This window comes from Diorhabda carinulata, chromosome 6, assembly GCF_026250575.1.
Source record: "Diorhabda carinulata isolate Delta chromosome 6, icDioCari1.1, whole genome shotgun sequence".
Classification (NCBI taxonomy): domain Eukaryota; kingdom Metazoa; phylum Arthropoda; class Insecta; order Coleoptera; family Chrysomelidae; genus Diorhabda; species Diorhabda carinulata.
The window spans coordinates 30114499-30133015 of NC_079465.1; the positions used below are offsets into that span (position 1 = coordinate 30114499).

Genomic DNA, 18517 nt, shown 5'->3' on the forward strand with positions numbered 1-18517 from the left:
TTCTACTTTAGTCATTTCCAGTTACTTCTATTTTAATTTTAGTATCCTAATTTTTGAAAAAAGCAATTTGTTAACATCTTACTGCATTATAGGGATTAAATAAAACCCTAGTTTCGTTGCTAAATCGTCCTCTATCTATCTAAACTCTAAAAGTGTCCAAATCGAACTAAATTAAAAACAATTTGTGGCGATTTTATCATTTATATTCGCTGGTAAGTTTTCGAATTTTGCTTTTTACATTATAATGCTCAAAAAAAGTTATCTTTATTCATTTTACTTTTGCTTCAAGTAAATTTTGTAAATATATTTCCGTGTGAATTCGTATTTTTCGTTTTTTGAGGCAACAAAACATTCCTGTTTAATCATATTTTGAAAAATGTGAATCCAGTTTTTTTCTACGCTAGTCCCTTTTTATTCAAATCTGTTCTACCTACTCATTTCTACTTTAGTCATTTCCACTTACTTCTATTTTAATTCTAGCATCCTAATTTTTGAAAAAATCAATTTGTTAACGTCTTACTGCATTATAAGGATTAAATAAAACTCTAATTTCGTTACTAAATCGTCCTCTATCTATCTAAACTCTAAAAGTGTCCAAATCGAACTAAATTAAAAACAATTTGTGGCGATTTTATCATTTATATTCGCTGGTAAGTTTTCGAATTTTGCTTTTTACATTATAATGCTCAAAAAAAGTTATCTTTATTCATTTTACTTTTGTTTCAAGTAAATTTTGTAAATATATTTCCGTGTGAATTCGTATTTTTCGTTTTTTGAGGCAACAAAACATTCCTGTTTAATCATATTTTGAAAAATGTGAATCCAGTTTTTTTCTACGCTAGTCCCTTTTTATTCAAATCTGTTCTACCTACTCATTTCTACTTTAGTCATTTCCACTTACTTCTATTTTAATTCTAGCATCCTAATTTTTGAAAAAATCAATTTGTTAACGTCTTACTGCATTAGAAGGATTAAATAAAACTCTAATTTCGTTACTAAATCGTCCTCTATCTATCTAAACTCTAAAAGTGTCCAAATCGAACTAAATTAAAAACAATTTGTGGTGATTTTGTTATTTATATTCGCTCGGAAGTAAAATATTGTACCATAAAGTACTACGAGCAGGTTTTAAATTTCAAAGGTTGTATATCTAGTGGAATACGTGCAAAATTGCTCAACCTGAACGAATCCTCAACGAACCTCACTTGGATAAGGAGGTACTGGAGGTATTTGTTTGAACTATTGAAAGCGACAATATTTCCGAATGCTCATTTCTCTTACACTGAATCGTTTTCAAACTTTATTAATGAATCATCCTATATATGTACAAATAGTTAATACCTCTTCAGTATTATTTACCGATGTAATTATTACGTGTAGGTATAACGTGTTCCTCTGTAACAATCATGAACTATTACATAGCCTAGAACAAATAACCATTTTCTACCGAGATAATGGTCTAGAAGAAGAAGAATAGTCTATTGTATTAGTACATAGTATCTACGATGTTGGGAAAAAGTCTTTCATATAGGTAATTCGTAAAGGAACGCTCGCAGCTCATTGAAAGAATAAAAAAAGATGAGAAACACCGTGGTTAGTGTGGGTACTTACCGATAGGTCTGTACGGGGAGATGATTCGTTATTCTGAAAAAAAAACACGATATTAGCTGGAGAATTATATGTTTGTTTAGGATATTTGTTACTTTTTTTCTTAAAACATTTTGAATATTCGATTAATTCAATAAAACTCTAATTTCGTTGCTGAATCGTCCTCTATCTATCTACACTTCAAAAGTGTCCAAATCGAAGTAAATTAGAAACAATTTGTTATTCAAATTCGCTGGTAAGCTTCTCAGCTTTGATTTTTCATTTTAATGCTCTTAAAAATTGATAATTTTGTTTTTGTTTCGAGTAAATTTTGTATAATAGTTCCGTGTTAATTCGTATGTTACGTTTTTTGAGGCAACAAATCATACCTGCTTAGTCATATTTTGAAAAATATAAATTCAGTTCTTTTCTATACTAGATCATAACTTTCTTTTTATTCAGATCTATTCCACCTACTCGTTCCTACTTTAGTAATTTCCAGTCACTTCTATTTTAATTTTAAAATCCAAGTTAATTTATTATCGACCTCCCATTCAAATCGAAAAAGTCAATAAAACAATAATTTCGTTGCTAAATCGTCCTCTATCTATTTATACTGTAAAAGTGTTCTAAAAAAGTGGATTTAGTACACTTTTTGGGGATTGTTCTCTCTATATTCCCCTATTAATTAATAAACCAGAACCTTCCTGTTTTGTTATATTCTAAAAATCCGTTTTTTTGTCTATGCTAGTTCCTTTTTATTCAAATATATTCTACCTACTCGTTCCTACTTTAGTAATTTCCAGTCACTTCTATTTTAATTTTAAAATTCGAGTTAATTTGTTATCGACCTCCCATACAAATCGAAAAAGTCAATAAAACTATAATTTGGTTGCTAAATCGTCCTCTATCTATTTATACAGTAAAAGTGTTCTAAAAAAGTGGATTTAGTACACTTTTCGGGGATTGTTCTCTCTATATTCCCCTATTAATTAATAAACCAGAACCTTCCTGTTTTGTTATATTCTCAAAATCCGTTTTTTTGTCTATGCTAGTTCCTTTTTATTCAAATATATTCTACCTACTCGTTCCTACTTTAGTAATTTCCAGTCACTTCTATTTTAATTTTAAAATTCGAGTTAATTTGTTATCGACCTCCCATACAAATCGAAAAAGTCAATAAAACTATAATTTGGTTGCTAAATCGTCCTCTATCTATTTATACAGTAAAAGTGTTCTAAAAAAGTGGATTTAGTACACTTTTCGGGGATTGTTCTCTCTATATTCCCCTATTAATTAATAAACCAGAACCTTCCTGTTTTGTTATATTCTAAAAATCCGTTTTTTTGTCTATGCTAGTTCCTTTTTATTCAAATATATTCTACCTACTCGTTCCTACTTTAGTAATTTCCAGTCACTTCTATTTTAATTTTAAAATTCGAGTTAATTTGTTATCGACCTCCCATACAAATCGAAAAAGTCAATAAAACTATAATTTGGTTGCTAAATCGTCCTCTATCTATTTATACAGTAAAAGTGTTCTAAAAAAGTGGATTTAGTACACTTTTCGGGGATTGTTCTCTCTATATTCCCCTATTAATTAATAAACCAGAACCTTCCTGTTTTGTTATATTCTCAAAATCCGTTTTTTTGTCTATGCTAGTTCCTTTTTATTCAAATATATTCTACCTACTCGTTCCTACTTTAGTAATTTCCAGTCACTTCTATTTTAATTTTAAAATTCGAGTTAATTTGTTATCGACCTCCCATACAAATCGAAAAAGTCAATAAAACTATAATTTGGTTGCTAAATCGTCCTCTATCTATTTATACAGTAAAAGTGTTCTAAAAAAGTGGATTTAGTACACTTTTCGGGGATTGTTCTCTCTATATTCCCCTATTAATTAATAAACCAGAACCTTCCTGTTTTGTTATATTCTAAAAATCCGTTTTTTTGTCTATGCTAGTTCCTTTTTATTCAAATATATTCTACCTACTCGTTCCTACTTTAGTAATTTCCAGTCACTTCTATTTTAATTTTAAAATTCGAGTTAATTTGTTATCGACCTCCCATACAAATCGAAAAAGTCAATAAAACTATAATTTGGTTGCTTAATCGTCCTCTATCTATTTATACTGTAAAAGTGTTCTAAAAAAGTGGATTTAGTACAGTTTTCGGGGATTGTTCTCTCTATATTCCCCTATTAATTAATAAACCAGAACCTTCCTGTTTTGTTATATTCTCAAAATCCGTTTTTTTGTCTATGCTAGTTCCTTTTTATTCAAATATATTCTACCTACTCGTTCCTACTTTAGTAATTTCCAGTCACTTCTATTTTAATTTTAAAATCCAAGTTAATTTATTATCGACCTCCCATTCAAATCGAAAAAGTCAATAAAACAATAATTTCGTTGCTAAATCGTCCTCTATCTATTTATACTGTAAAAGTGTTCTAAAGAAGTGGATTTAGTACACTTTTTGGGGATTGTTCTCTGTATATTCCCCTATTAATTAATAAACCAGAAACTTCCTGATTTGTTATATCCTAAATATCCGTTTTTTTCTATGCTAGTTCCTTTTTATTCAAATCCATTCTACCTACTCATTCCTTCTTCAGTAATTTCCATGTGTATTCCATGTTTTTTCATATTACAGCATGTGTTTTTGAACCATTATACGTTTATTGTGTAAATAAGTAAATAAATCATATCGAACGTTTTATATTCCGAATCAATCGATAGAAACCGTTGGGATTTGTAGCGTTCGTCGAATAGATATAATTGACTACGTTCGTTTCCTTGAAATGTTACCAATTATTCCCTAATTCGTTGCCGACTACGGAAAACTTGTTGTATGTTAACTGAATTGGAGAGAAATTGTTTTCAGAAATTATGGCGTCCACTTTTGACTTCCCATACTATCTACGAACGAAAAAAAAATTGGAAGTCGATGTTGTTTTTACCGGTAGAAACAGTTGTTTCAAAAACAAGTTTTCAATAACAGCAATTAAAATTATCTCGTAAGTATTTGTATTAATATCAAAAGTAAATCGATATAAATTGACTGTTCAACTCTCTTATAAATTATTTAAAACAATACTTGAAGTAATAAATCATTTTACTCGTTTTAAAATATACAGAGTGGAGCTCTATTATTCTTGGAGGAAATCCTGAATACAATTTACAGTTTTCAAGTGATTAGCCTCATCAGAGTAGTCTTGTAAGTTATACCATACACAAATACGTAGTGCCAACAATCCATCCTAGCCTTATATAATAAATAAAGTGTGTTTACATGAATGAACACGTCAGTAACAAGTCTCAACAAGCTTTAGACAAAGTTTCAACCTGCTACCTCAAACCATTTTATTTTAGAATGGCTTCTTCCTTGATCTAAGTTGTTTTGCTGGGGAGGAGAATCATTAGAAGATTCCCCACGTGCAGAAAGTCCTTTGACGTCGATTAATTCCCAGTTTATTTTGCGCTAATGAAATTTTAAGGTTAGGAAACATAAAATGGTCGCTGGCGGTCAGATGTGTTGAATCAACCAAATAGAAATGTTATTCACTATCTAGGTTTCATTTATAATTACGAATAGATACAAAAAAAATCATCTCATTTTGTTAAAACCAGCAAGGAGGCCAGAAAAACATGTTGGTGTTATAAATCAGTAGAACCCCGGTTGATATACGTTTAATTTGATTAACCGTACTAAAATTTAATTGTGCATATTAGAGTAAAGTAATCCAAAACAACCCTTTTCATAACGGCGCATCATCATCAACTACTTATTTATTATTATGAACTCTAACCTCATTAAGTTATCGTTACTATAAATTGTGTGTGTTTAGTATTTCTGTCAATTTTATAGATTCAACTTCAACCATATTAAGATATCGTCTTCAATTAATTATTATTTAATTATTATTATTGCGAGTATAATAAACTATAAATATATTTATCTATTTTTATGATTATAATTGTATAAGATAAGAATTAAAATATGAAAAAACTTGTGAAACTTATACTGGATAATCACATTCACACTCTTTCTATTCGTGGGATAAATTAATAATAACTGTTTCTTACGTTTAATTTATTCACACACTACACAATACACTTAACTTACAATAATTTACTTATACATATCATTTAAATAATAACTTCGATTAATTTTACTAATTCGTTCTTTTCGCTACAACTATTTATTGAAAACTAATTAACTGCGCTACATAAACTTATTTATACACCACAAATAGTATTCTACAAAGTTCTAGAAAAAAAATAGACTTTTCTAAATATTATTTAATAGAAATACTGTAATAAATCGCCTTATATAATAAAAAGTTAATAAAAAGCTTTTGAGAAAAGACAAATTCGTAAAATAAAATAATGGATTGCTTTGAAACGGAAATATTTCTAAACATAAATGACAGTTTGTATGTGAGAAAAGACAGTTTTTGAAGACAGATGACAGTTTGATTTGGAGAAAGACAGTTTTGTAAAGGAAAATGTGGGTTTTTTTGAAAAAGACAGTTTCCAAAGATAAATTACGACAAATGATGACAGTTTGATTTGGAGAAAGACAGTTTATCAAAAGGAAAATTAAGTTTTTTTAAAAAAGACAGTTTCCAAAGACAAATTACGATGTATGATAACACTTTGACTTGGAGAAAGACAGTTTGTCAAAAGGAAAATTGAGTTTTCCTGGAAAAGACAGTGTTCAAAGACAAATTACGATATACGACAGTTTGATTTGGAGAAAGACAGTTTTTCAAAGGAAAATATAGGTTTTTCTAGAAAAGACAGTTTCCAAAGACAAATTAGGGTGTATGATGACAGTTTGATTTGGACAAAGACAGTTTTCCAAAGGAAAATTTAGGTTTTTCTGGAAAAGACAGTTTCCAAGGACAAATTACGATGTAAACTAGAGTTAAGAAAAAGAAATCAATTACTTATTTATTATTATGAACTCTAACCTCATTAAGTTATCGTTACTATAAATTGTCTGTGTTTAGTCTTTCTGTCAGTTTCATAGATTCAACTTCAACCTCAACCAATTATTGATTATTAAAGTGACTATAATGAATCATAAATATATTTATCTAATTTTATAATTATTATTGTATAAGATGAGAACTAATATATAAAGAAGCCTTTAAAACTAATACTCGGTTCATTCAATTTGATATTCGTCTAGTACGCCGGTCAGATTAGTGTAACCACATATAATTTGAATTTTTCTATTAAATACTTTGTTTGCTGAATAAATTGTTTTTAAAAAGCAAGTTGGTGAATCGATTTATTCAATTCTAGTGTAAAAAATCCCAAACAAGCTAAAAACTACCAAAAACAATTAATTTGGTTGAAATTTCATACTGTAAATAACGCCTACACTCAAATTTAATATAAGAAACAATATTTATTAATATACATAACAGCAGTTTTTGTTTATCAGGATAAATGATAAATTTATTCGCATCCAAATGAATAATTGTTGGTGAAATATTTAAAATTCGTCACCGATAACTCGTTTCGGTGTTATATAACGGTAAACGAGACCTCTGTGATTCGAGACAGGTATCGTTGTAGGTCAGACGCCTTTTAGGTCACTTGATTCGCACGAAAAAAAAAAAAAAAGAAACAATTAATATTTATATATAAATGTTTCTAAATGTTCTTCTTGATTTTTGGTCTCTTCTGTTTTAAAAATAGTTTTTTTTTTAAATTATTTTTGACAGTGTTTTCAATGTTACATCATAAGTTCCTTTTTATTCAAATCTGTTCTACCTACTCGATCCTACTTTAGTAATTTCCAGTCACTTCTAATTTTACTCTATTCGAACAATTCAATAAAACTCTAATTTCGTTGCTAAAACGTCCTCTATCTATCTAAACTCTAAAAGTGTCCAAATCGAAGTAAATTAAAAACAATTTGTGGCGATTTTATCATTTATATTCGCTGATAAGTTTCTCAGCTTTGCTTTTTCATTATAGTGCTCAAAAAAAAGTTGAGTTCTTTTTTATCATCATAAGTTTCTTTTTATTCAAATCTATTCCACCTACTCGTTCCTACTTTACATCTTCTGTAATTAGTTTTTTTAATAATTTTTAGAAGAAAAATAAAATTTGACGTTTTCGACTTTTCTTTAAGTCTTTATCAAAATATAAAGAAGAGTCGAAAAAATTCGATTATTGTATATAAAGTGCTAATTAATGAGATGAATTTTGAAAAATCTATCTTTTTTTTGATTCTATATTTTCAAATATACGCCTTCTAGTGGTGTACGTGAAATTCTAAAAATAATTTCCGCTAGTTTCTCGTGGCTAATTCTATGTAACTTCTTGCACGTTGTATTAATTCATTTGAAGCGGCCTTAATATGAAACAACGTGCAATATTCGTCGATGCAATATGTTGATCTTGCACGAAATTCCATGCAACATCTTGCACGTTGTATTAATTCATTTGAAGCAGCCTTAATATCAAACAACGTGCAATATTCGTCGATGCAATATGTTGATCTTGAACGAAATTCCATGCAACATCTTGCACGTTGTATTAATTCATTTGAAGCAGCCTTAATATCAAACAACGTGCAATATTCGTCGATAAAATATGTGAATTTTGCATCATGTCAAGCGGCATTAATATCAAACAACGTGCAATATTCGTCGATTTAATATGTTGATCTTGTATGAAATTCCATGCAATTTCTTGCACGCTGTATTGCTTCATGTCAAGTGGCGTTAATATCAAACAACGTGCAATATTCTTTGATGCAATATGTTGATCTTGCACGAAATTCCATGCAACATCTTGCACGTTGTATTAATTCATTTGAAGCAGCCTTAATATCAAACAACGTGCAATATTCGTCGATAAAATATGTGAATTTTGCATCATGTCAAGCGGCATTAATATCAAACAACGTGCAATATTCGTCGATTTAATATGTTGATCTTGTATGAAATTCCATGCAATTTCTTGCACGCTGTATTGCTTCATGTCAAGTGGCGTTAATATCAAACAACGTGCAATATTCGTCGATGCAATATGTTGATCTTGAACGAAATTCCATGCAACATCTTGCACGTTGTATTAATTCATTTGAAGCAGCCTTAATATCAAACAACGTGCAATATTCGTCGATAAAATATGTGAATTTTGCATCATGTCAAGCGGCATTAATATCAAACAACGTGCAATATTCGTCGATTTAATATGTTGATCTTGTATGAAATTCCATGCAATTTCTTGCACGCTGTATTGCTTCATGTCAAGTGGCGTTAATATCAAACAACGTGCAATATTCTTTGATGCAATATGTTGATCTTGCACGAAATTCCATGCAACATCTTGCACGTTGTATTAATTCATTTGAAGCAGCCTTAATATCAAACAACGTGCAATATTCGTCGATAAAATATGTGAATTTTGCATCATGTCAAGCGGCATTAATATCAAACAACGTGCAATATTCGTCGATTTAATATGTTGATCTTGTATGAAATTCCATGCAATTTCTTGCACGCTGTATTGCTTCATGTCAAGTGGCGTTAATATCAAACAACGTGCAATATTCGTCGATGCAATATGTTGATCTTGAACGAAATTCCATGCAACATCTTGCACGTTGTATTAATTCATTTGAAGCAGCCTTAATATCAAACAACGTGCAATATTCGTCGATAAAATATGTGAATTTTGCATCATGTCAAGCGGCATTAATATCAAACAACGTGCAATATTCGTCGATTTAATATGTTGATCTTGTATGAAATTCCATGCAATTTCTTGCACGCTGTATTGCTTCATGTCAAGTGGCGTTAATATCAAACAACGTGCAATATTCTTTGATGCAATATGTTGATCTTGCACGAAATTCCATGCAACATCTTGCACGTTGTATTAATTCATTTGAAGCGGCCTTGATATCAAACAACGTGCAATATTCTTTGATGCAATATGTTGATCTTGCACGAAATTCCATGCAACATCTTGCACGTTGTATTAATTCATTTGAAGCGAACTTAATATCGAACAACGTGCAATATTCGTCGATAAAATATGTTGATCTTGCACGAAATTCCATGCAACTTCTTGCACGTTGTATTAATTCATTTGAAGCAGCCTTAATATCAAACAACGTGCAATATTCGTCGATGCAATATGTTGATCTTGAACGAAATTCCATGCAACATCTTGCACGTTGTATTAATTCATTTGAAGCAGCCTTAATATCAAACAACGTGCAATATTCGTCGATAAAATATGTGAATTTTGCATCATGTCAAGCGGCATTAATATCAAACAACGTGCAATATTCGTCGATTTAATATGTTGATCTTGTATGAAATTCCATGCAATTTCTTGCACGCTGTATTGCTTCATGTCAAGTGGCGGTAATATCAAACAACGTGCAATATTCTTTGATGCAATATGTTGATCTTGCACGAAATTCCATGCAACATCTTGCACGTTGTATTAATTCATTTGAAGCGGCCTTGATATCAAACAACGTGCAATATTCTTTGATGCAATATGTTGATCTTGCACGAAATTCCATGCAACATCTTGCACGTTGTATTAATTCATTTGAAGCGACCTTAATATCAAACAACGTGCAATATTCGTCGATGCAATATGTTGATCTTGCACGAAATTCCATGCAACATCTTGCACGTTGTATTAATTCATTTGAAGCAGCCTTAATATCAAACAACGTGCAATATTCGTCGATGCAATATGTTGATCTTGCACGAAATTCCATGCAACTTCGTGCACGTTGTATGGCTTCATGTGAAGCGACCTTTACTGCTCGAATGTATTCCACTTTCTAATAATTTAATGTACATTTTCTAAACGCGGAAAATTCGTAACTTCCGTTGCGTTGAAATATATATTTTCGGTTTAATAATATGAAATATATATCAACATAGTTCCGCATTTTCTTATATAATTATAAATTTTCCACTACGTGGTATTTTTAGTTAAAAGGATATGTGCATTAGCAATTCGTTTCGATAAAGTCCAATTAAAATCGACGCTGATTCGAAACGACTAACGTTAAATTCATCTCGATAACGTCTTTATGGTATGGCCTTCGTTTGTAGTACTGCTATAACCCTGCTTGGTTGATAATCGGGTCAGACGGTAAATAGAAAAGCGTTCCCTCTAGAAAACGAATATTCACACTTCATTCAACAAAATCATTAATTACGGCAAACAACAACTAAAAAAATAATAATAATATTATGTCGTTTAAATTTAAGATCTGATAGGGTGTTCCGGGACTCGATGCAAGAAATTCCGGAGAGCTATTAGTTACTGGTGGCTAAAACTGGACTATACGGTGGATAAGGTAACAATTAGAAGTATAATTCGTTCAATTTAATCTTCGTTTCCATCGACTTGTCTTGGTGAAACTGTTTTTCCTTGATGTTTTCATTCAAATGATCCAAAAATATTCTACGATTGATTGTTTTGAAAATAACAGAAGTGGCTTCACTTAAGTAGCTGTCACTTTCCGTTGGCTGATCGAAATGTCATGAAATTTGACACATTGTCATTTGAAAGTTGGTACTACTTGAACGTCATACGGATTTGACGATGCCAGCGCTATCTGTGTGTCAGTCACACGATTTATTGAGTGATGTTATATTTTTAATGAGGTTTAACAATGAAAAAAGTGGGTAATTCGCTCAGGGTGAAAGCGAAATGTTACCAGGAATCAGAAATACGATATAGTGGTTGTCATCTGTTAATCCGTTTAAAAACGAAGTTAACAACATAAGAATAATTTTGTTTACACCCAACAGTCGCAGCAGATAAAGCAATTAAAGACGAAAAAGAAAAAACTAGTGAAACATTGAGACTTACTAGTTTCATGTCCTACATAAATGAACCATTTTTTTATTATTATTATTGATAAATAAATGTAATGAAAAAGCTATAAATCGATTAACCAACGAACGGAAAACAATAATTTCAATAAAAGTCGAATGTCGGTAGTGAAATGAAAGATCTAGATCGTATGCAAAACGTACGGTATGGTGAATGTGTGATGAGAATGTTAGTTGCATTATCAACGATATTAATTGTTAAATAAATTACGGAACTCTACTTGTAGTGCTCTACTGACCGAAACATCGATTTTTTTTTTAAATCTATGTGATAAACTAAGTAAAAACGAGGTTTATAGAAAAGTATCTCTTCCACTACCTTGCAAGAAATTCCATGCAACTTACTGCACGTTGTATTGCTTCATGTCAAGTGGCGTTAATATCAAACAACGTGCAATATTCGTCGATGCAATATGTTGATCTTGCACGAAATTCCATGCAATTTCTTACACGCTGTATTGCTTCATGTGAAGCGACCTTAATATCAAACAACGTGCAATATTCGTCGATGCAATATGTTGATCTTGCACGAAATTCCATGCAATTTCTTGCACGCTGTATTGCTTCATGTCAAGTGGCGTTAATATCAAACAACGTGCAATATTCGTCGATGCAATATGTTGATCTTGCACGAAATTCCATGCAATTTCTTGCACGCTGTATTGCTTCATGTCAAGTGGCGTTAATATCAAACAACGTGCAATATTCGTCGATGCAATATGTTGATCTTGCACGAAATTCCATGCAATTTCTTGCACGCTGTATTGCTTCATGTCAAGTGGCGTTAATATCAAACAACGTGCAATATTCGTCGATGCAATATGTTGATCTTGCACGAAATTCCATGCAATTTCTTGCACGCTGTATTGCTTCATGTCAAGTGGCGTTAATATCAAACAACGTGCAATATTCGTCGATGCAATATGTTGATCTTGCACGAAATTCCATGCAATTTCTTGCACGCTGTATTGCTTCATGTCAAGTGGCGTTAATATCAAACAACGTGCAATATTCGTCGATGCAATATGTTGATCTTGCACGAAATTCCATGCAATTTCTTGCATGCTGTATTGCTTCATGTCAAGTGGCGTTAATATCAAACAACGTGCAATATTCGTCGATGCAATATGTTGATCTTGCACGAAATTCCATGCAATTTCTTGCATGCTGTATTGCTTCATGTCAAGTGGCGTTAATATCAAACAACGTGCAATATTTTTCGATGCAATACGTTGATCTTGCATGAAATTCCATGCAATTTCTTGCACGCTGTATTGCTTCATGTCAAGTGGCGTTAATATCAAACAACGTGCAATATTCGTAGATGCAATATGTTGATCTTGCACGAAATTCCATGCAATTTCTTGCATGCTGTATTGCTTCATGTCAAGTGGCGTTAATATCAAACAACGTGCAATATTCGTCGATGCAATATGTTGATCTTGCACGAAATTCCATGCAATTTCTTGCACGCTGTATTGCTTCATGTCAAGTGGCGTTAATATCAAACAACGTGCAATATTCGTCGATGCAATATGTTGATCTTGCACGAAATTCCATGCAACATCTTGCACGTTGAATGAAGATGGAAAGAGGTTGAAGAACTAGCGAAAAACAAAGGGAAATTGATAAAGGATGAAATAAATGTTTTGTAACGATAGTCTAAAGTTGAAACTGATACCAAAGAATGATTAAAGTGTTAATATTTGGTCCGGACTGTTGCAAGGAGCAGAAGTTTGAAGACCAAAAGTCTCCACTATCAAATATGGTTACAAAGAGTAATGGCTATGCAAGGAAATGAAAAGCAGTCAAATTTAGTTCGTAAATTTTTTACAACTGATTCGTCGTCGAAGAAAACGGTTACCGGAATCAACAAATTATGTTTTAATTCCAACTTAAGGTCTTGAAAGACGTTTTTCACTGCCACCCTTCCAAAAATACCAGATTTTTTCAATCGCTTTTTAATCGAAGAAGTATTTTAAAGCTCATGCTCAATCTGGGCTCGTAAACCGTCGATTTTTTCACACAAATATGTCATGGTCCAAAAAATATGAATCCTGTGTATTAAAGGACTAAATTGGACTAAACTACAATCATAAACAATAAAGAAACAATTCACGGTTGATAAACAAAAATGTTTTGATCGAACAATTTCTTAGATACAGGGTGTGTTGCTTAAAACAAAATGCTTGCCACGTCGTGTAGCTTCGATCCCGAAGATCTGTGATTCCCAGGATAAAAAAAAGTCGAGACATTTGAGATGTAGCTCTATAGAAGCATCCTGACGATACCTCGAACTGACAGAATCATAGAAGACGACACGAGAAAAAGAAGAAGTTAAATAATCAATTCACAATACCGTTGATATACATAAATTCGTCTAACTGTTAAGACAATTTTTTTTTCAAACTATTTCGAGTCTCCCAGTGCGAAGCAGGCGCTAATCTTTGGACGGCATCTAGATCACACACACGCAGACACGAATTTTGATGGGCAGCTGTTAATAAAAAAAAAAAAGAAGAAATGTTGAAGTACGTTTTGACATAATCGTTAGACGAAGCCGTTCGAAATGTTGTATCGCTCTTGGGCGCTACGACATTCGTTGTAATATCTTCATTGACAGATAAACTGTATATAACAAAAAGAACCTTAAGGCTATCGTTATTATAGTCATTATGTAACTCATAATAAGTCAGCTTTTGAATTGTTTTGTTGTTATAATTTATTAAAATGAATGACATACACTTTATGATTGTTTTAACAGTACGACTGCTCAAAAATTCTAAAGCAAATCACTCGTACGTATTCTACAGAGTGTTGAACTTCAAATCAAAAGTGTCAAGCTCTTAATTATCAGAATATTTTGAGCACAAGGATCTAGATACTCAACTCTGTTATTCAGATCTTAAAAGCATTTTAGAGCGAGGTGGAATCAATCTTATTGAGTCTAGTATAGCAAAGATCTTGGTTGCTGGTTTTATGAAGAAGTCTAGTACAGCAGCTCAAGATTTGGTCTTATCTGGACATCAAATATCATCATCATCGCTTGTTAGATGTTGTGGTTGGATACAATATATAAGCAGCTTCACAAAAACCTCGAGCACCACAACTTTCCAGACTTTTTTTCATCGTCATCACCATCAACGTCGATCCTGGAGTTATGTGACATGATGTACAGAATCCGGGCAGTATAAACACTCTGCATACTCTTCGTTATTTGAATCTGAAGAATCAGATTGTTATTTACATTAAAATGCGTGGAATATTGACCATAATCTGCTAATTATCGGACTCCCTTGGACCTTCTGAATGTACCAATCAAGATCATTGGGTGACATCTATAAAACTAATCGGATACGCTACGAGAATTAACCGAGACACGTTGAATAGACTGACCCACAGATGGCGTCAAATCCATGGCTGTTTCACCAAGACAACCCATCGATTTACAAGTCGATGTCAACGATGGTTGAATTGAAGGAATTACACTTTATCCACCGTATAGTCCAGATCTAACAAAAGATCATTGAATTAGATACTTGGTTATTTGAAAACTGGATTCTTCTGATATGGAAAACCAGTCATTAATCAAAGGAAAATAACCAGAATCCGTTACAAAGATAAGTGAGTGTGTCTTATAGTAATAAAAAGATTTAATGTCATCGGAAATCATTTGAATTGGTCGAATTATCAAAGGTAAATAATGGACAATTAATGGAAATGTATGTAAGTTAACTGACAATTGATTGATTCGTATTTGTGATGGAAGAAAGTATTCTGTTAGCAAATTCAATATTGTTTGTTATTAAGTCATCTATATAAGCTTTAAGGTTATGCAAAATCATTTAAGTGAAACTGTCAACTGTCAACATTGAATTAGTTGGAGTGACATTTGTGGCAGTTAAAGTTGTCTACTGCAGAACGTCCCGGAAGTGTTTTGCAGTACGGAACTGTCACTTTCATTACATGGAACATTAAAAACGCACCTTTCGGTATGTAAATGAATACAGAACGAACAACTATCAGATGACGTCGTCTAAAAAAGTCTTTTCGTATGATTATTTGATAAAAAAAGTTATGAAATTCTAGTTTACGATCAAATACTAAAATTCATCAATTTTATTTCAATCTTCTTCAATAATTGATGAAAGTTCTAGATAATCATTCGATTATATAAGTTTCAGCAACGTTTTGTTTTCTTCTCTTTCATCTTCACGTAATTATTTATAGTAAGAATTATATATAAGAAGGAAGATAATTCCGTCTGGTAGAACGAGCATTCAAATTGGTTTTGATATCAGTTTGTTATGCATAGAACGTTTATATAATCGCTGGATTTTTCAATATTAGTATTCAGAATGGATGCGTGGGAATGTCAAAATCGCATAATTATCACCAATAGGTATAGGTAACTGTAATATCTACAGAGAATATACTTTCTGTGTTCGATAATCGTGAAAACGCGCTAAATATTTCATATTATCATTCGATGAGATAGTAGAATTTTCTGCTTATATTTATTGATTTCAAAAGAGCGTGGGATATGAATAAAATAGCTAAATTCGTACAAATTATTATTTAATCAATGGAACACTTATACGAGGGTTGATATTCGAGTTTGGAGATGTGGCAACGCTGATTTGAATGTAACAAATCTGACGTTGCAGACATTTTTGATATACGAGTGCTAGTTGTTTACAGATAATCCAAACACACATTTTCTCTGACTTTCGACATGGATTAAACCATCAGCAGGATGCCGATCAACTAGCTTCGACTTCTGGTGATGAAGCGCCATCTCCAATCACCGTGTTTTGCTGTTTTTCTAGATTGGATCGTCGTTGAACTTTCCTACAGATTGAATTTCGTGAAGGTCGTCGAAAATCGGCTGTTGTGCCAAAAAACATCGATGCTGTATTGTATTGATATTGCAAGATCGTCATGTTGCAAAAATTTGGCTGTCAAAAAGGCGGACAAGGTATTTGAAAAAAGAAAAAGGTGAAAATCCTTTTCAAAATAAATCTTCTTCGCTTCCAGAGGTTTTAAAGTTTCCTAGTAATACTGTAAATAATCGACTGGAAGCTCTGATACTACCTCCAACTCGGTTGTTCTGATATCTTTCGAAGAAGGTGGAAATCCTCTTCAAAATAAATCTTCTTCGCTTCTAGAGGTTTCAAAGTTTCATAGTAATACTGTAAACAATCGACTGGAAGCTCTGATACTACCTCCAACTCGGTTGTTCTGATATCTTTCGAAGAAGGTGGAAATCCTCTTCAAAATAAATCTTCTTCGCTTCCAGAGGTTTCAAAGTTTCATAGTAATACTGTAAACAATCGACTGGAAGCTCTGATACTACCTCCAACTCGGTTGTTCTGATATCTTTCGAAGAAGGTGGAAATCCTCTTCAAAATAAATCTTCTTCGCTTCTAGAGGTTTCAAAGTTTCATAGTAATACTGTAAACAATCGACTGGAAGCTCTGATACTACCTCCAACTCGGTTGTTCTGATATCTTTCGAAGAAGGTGGAAATCCTCTTCAAAATAAATCTTCTTCGCTTCCAGAGGTTTCAAAGTTTCATAGTAATACTGTAAACAATCGACTGGAAGCTCTGATACTACCTCCAACTCGGTTGTTCTGATATCTTTCGAAGAAGGTGGAAATCCTCTTCAAAATAAATCTTCTTCGCTTCCAGAGGTTTCAAAGTTTCATAGTAATACTGTAAACAATCGACTGGAAGCTCTGATACTACCTCCAACTCGGTTGTTCTGATATCTTTCGAAGAAGGTGGAAATCCTCTTCAAAATAAATCTTCTTCGCTTCTAGAGGTTTCAAAGTTTCATAGTAATACTGTAAACAATCGACTGGAAGCTCTGATACTACCTCCAACTCGGTTGTTCTGATATCTTTCGAAGAAGGTGGAAATCCTCTTCAAAATAAATCTTCTTCGCTTCCAGAGGTTTCAAAGTTTCATAGTAATACTGTAAACAATCGACTGGAAGCTCTGATACTACCTCCAACTCGGTTGTTCTGATATCTTTCGAAGAAGGTGGAAATCCTCTTCAAAATAAATCTTCTTCGCTTCCAGAGGTTTCAAAGTTTCATAGTAATACTGTAAACAATCGACTGGAAGCTCTGATACTACCTCCAACTCGGTTGTTCTGATATCTTTCGAAGAAGGTGGAAATCCTCTTCAAAATAAATCTTCTTCGCTTCCAGAGGTTTCAACGTTTCATAGTAATACTGTAAACAATCGACTGGAAGCTCTGATACTATCTCCAACTCGGTTGTTCTGGTATCTTTCGAAGAAGGTGGAAATCCTCTTCAAAATAAATCTTCTTCGCTTCCAGAGGTTTCAACGTTTCATAGTAATACTGTAAACAATCGACTGGAAGCTCTGATACTACCTCCAACTCGGTTGTTCTGGTATCTTTCGAAGAAGGTGAAAATCCTCTTCAAAATAAATCTTCTTCGCTTCCAGAGGTTTCAACGTTTCCTAGTAATACTGTAAACAATCGACTGGAAGCTCTGATACTACCTCCAACTCGGTTGTTCTGGTATCTTTCGAAGAAGGTGGAAATCCTCTTCAAAATAAATCTTCTTCGCTTCCAGAGGTTTCAACGTTTCATAGTAATACTGTAAACAATCGACTGGAAGCTCTGATACTACCTCCAACTCGGTTGTTCTGGTATCTTTCGAAGAAGGTGAAAATCCTCTTCAAAATAAATCTTCTTCGCTTCCAGAGGTTTCAACGTTTCCTAGTAATACTGTAAACAATCGACTGGAAGCTCTGATACTACCTCCAACTCGGTTGTTCTGATATCTTTCGAAGAAGGTGAAAATTCTCTTCAAAATAAATCTTCTTCGCTTCCGGGGGTTTTAAAGAAGTTAAAGAAGGCCAGAATTGAATCTTAATTGCTTCCCGAATCTTATAGTCTGTAGTATCGCACATTCTAGCAGATTTTAATGATATTTTTCACATCTTAATTTCAATTCCCTGCGGACGTAATTGTTCAGATACCATTTTT

At 32.5% G+C, this 18517-nt stretch overlaps 1 protein-coding gene across 1 annotated transcript in view; it reads right to left on the reverse strand.

Moving 5' to 3' along the window:
* Positions 1–18517, reverse strand: part of LOC130895022 (uncharacterized) — a 154691-nt gene that overhangs the window by 92508 nt on the left and 43666 nt on the right. Inside the window, exon 3 of the mRNA XM_057802112.1 lies at positions 1612–1644. The gene's annotated coding sequence lies outside the window, so the exon portion shown is untranslated. The remainder of the gene's footprint in view (positions 1–1611; positions 1645–18517) is intronic.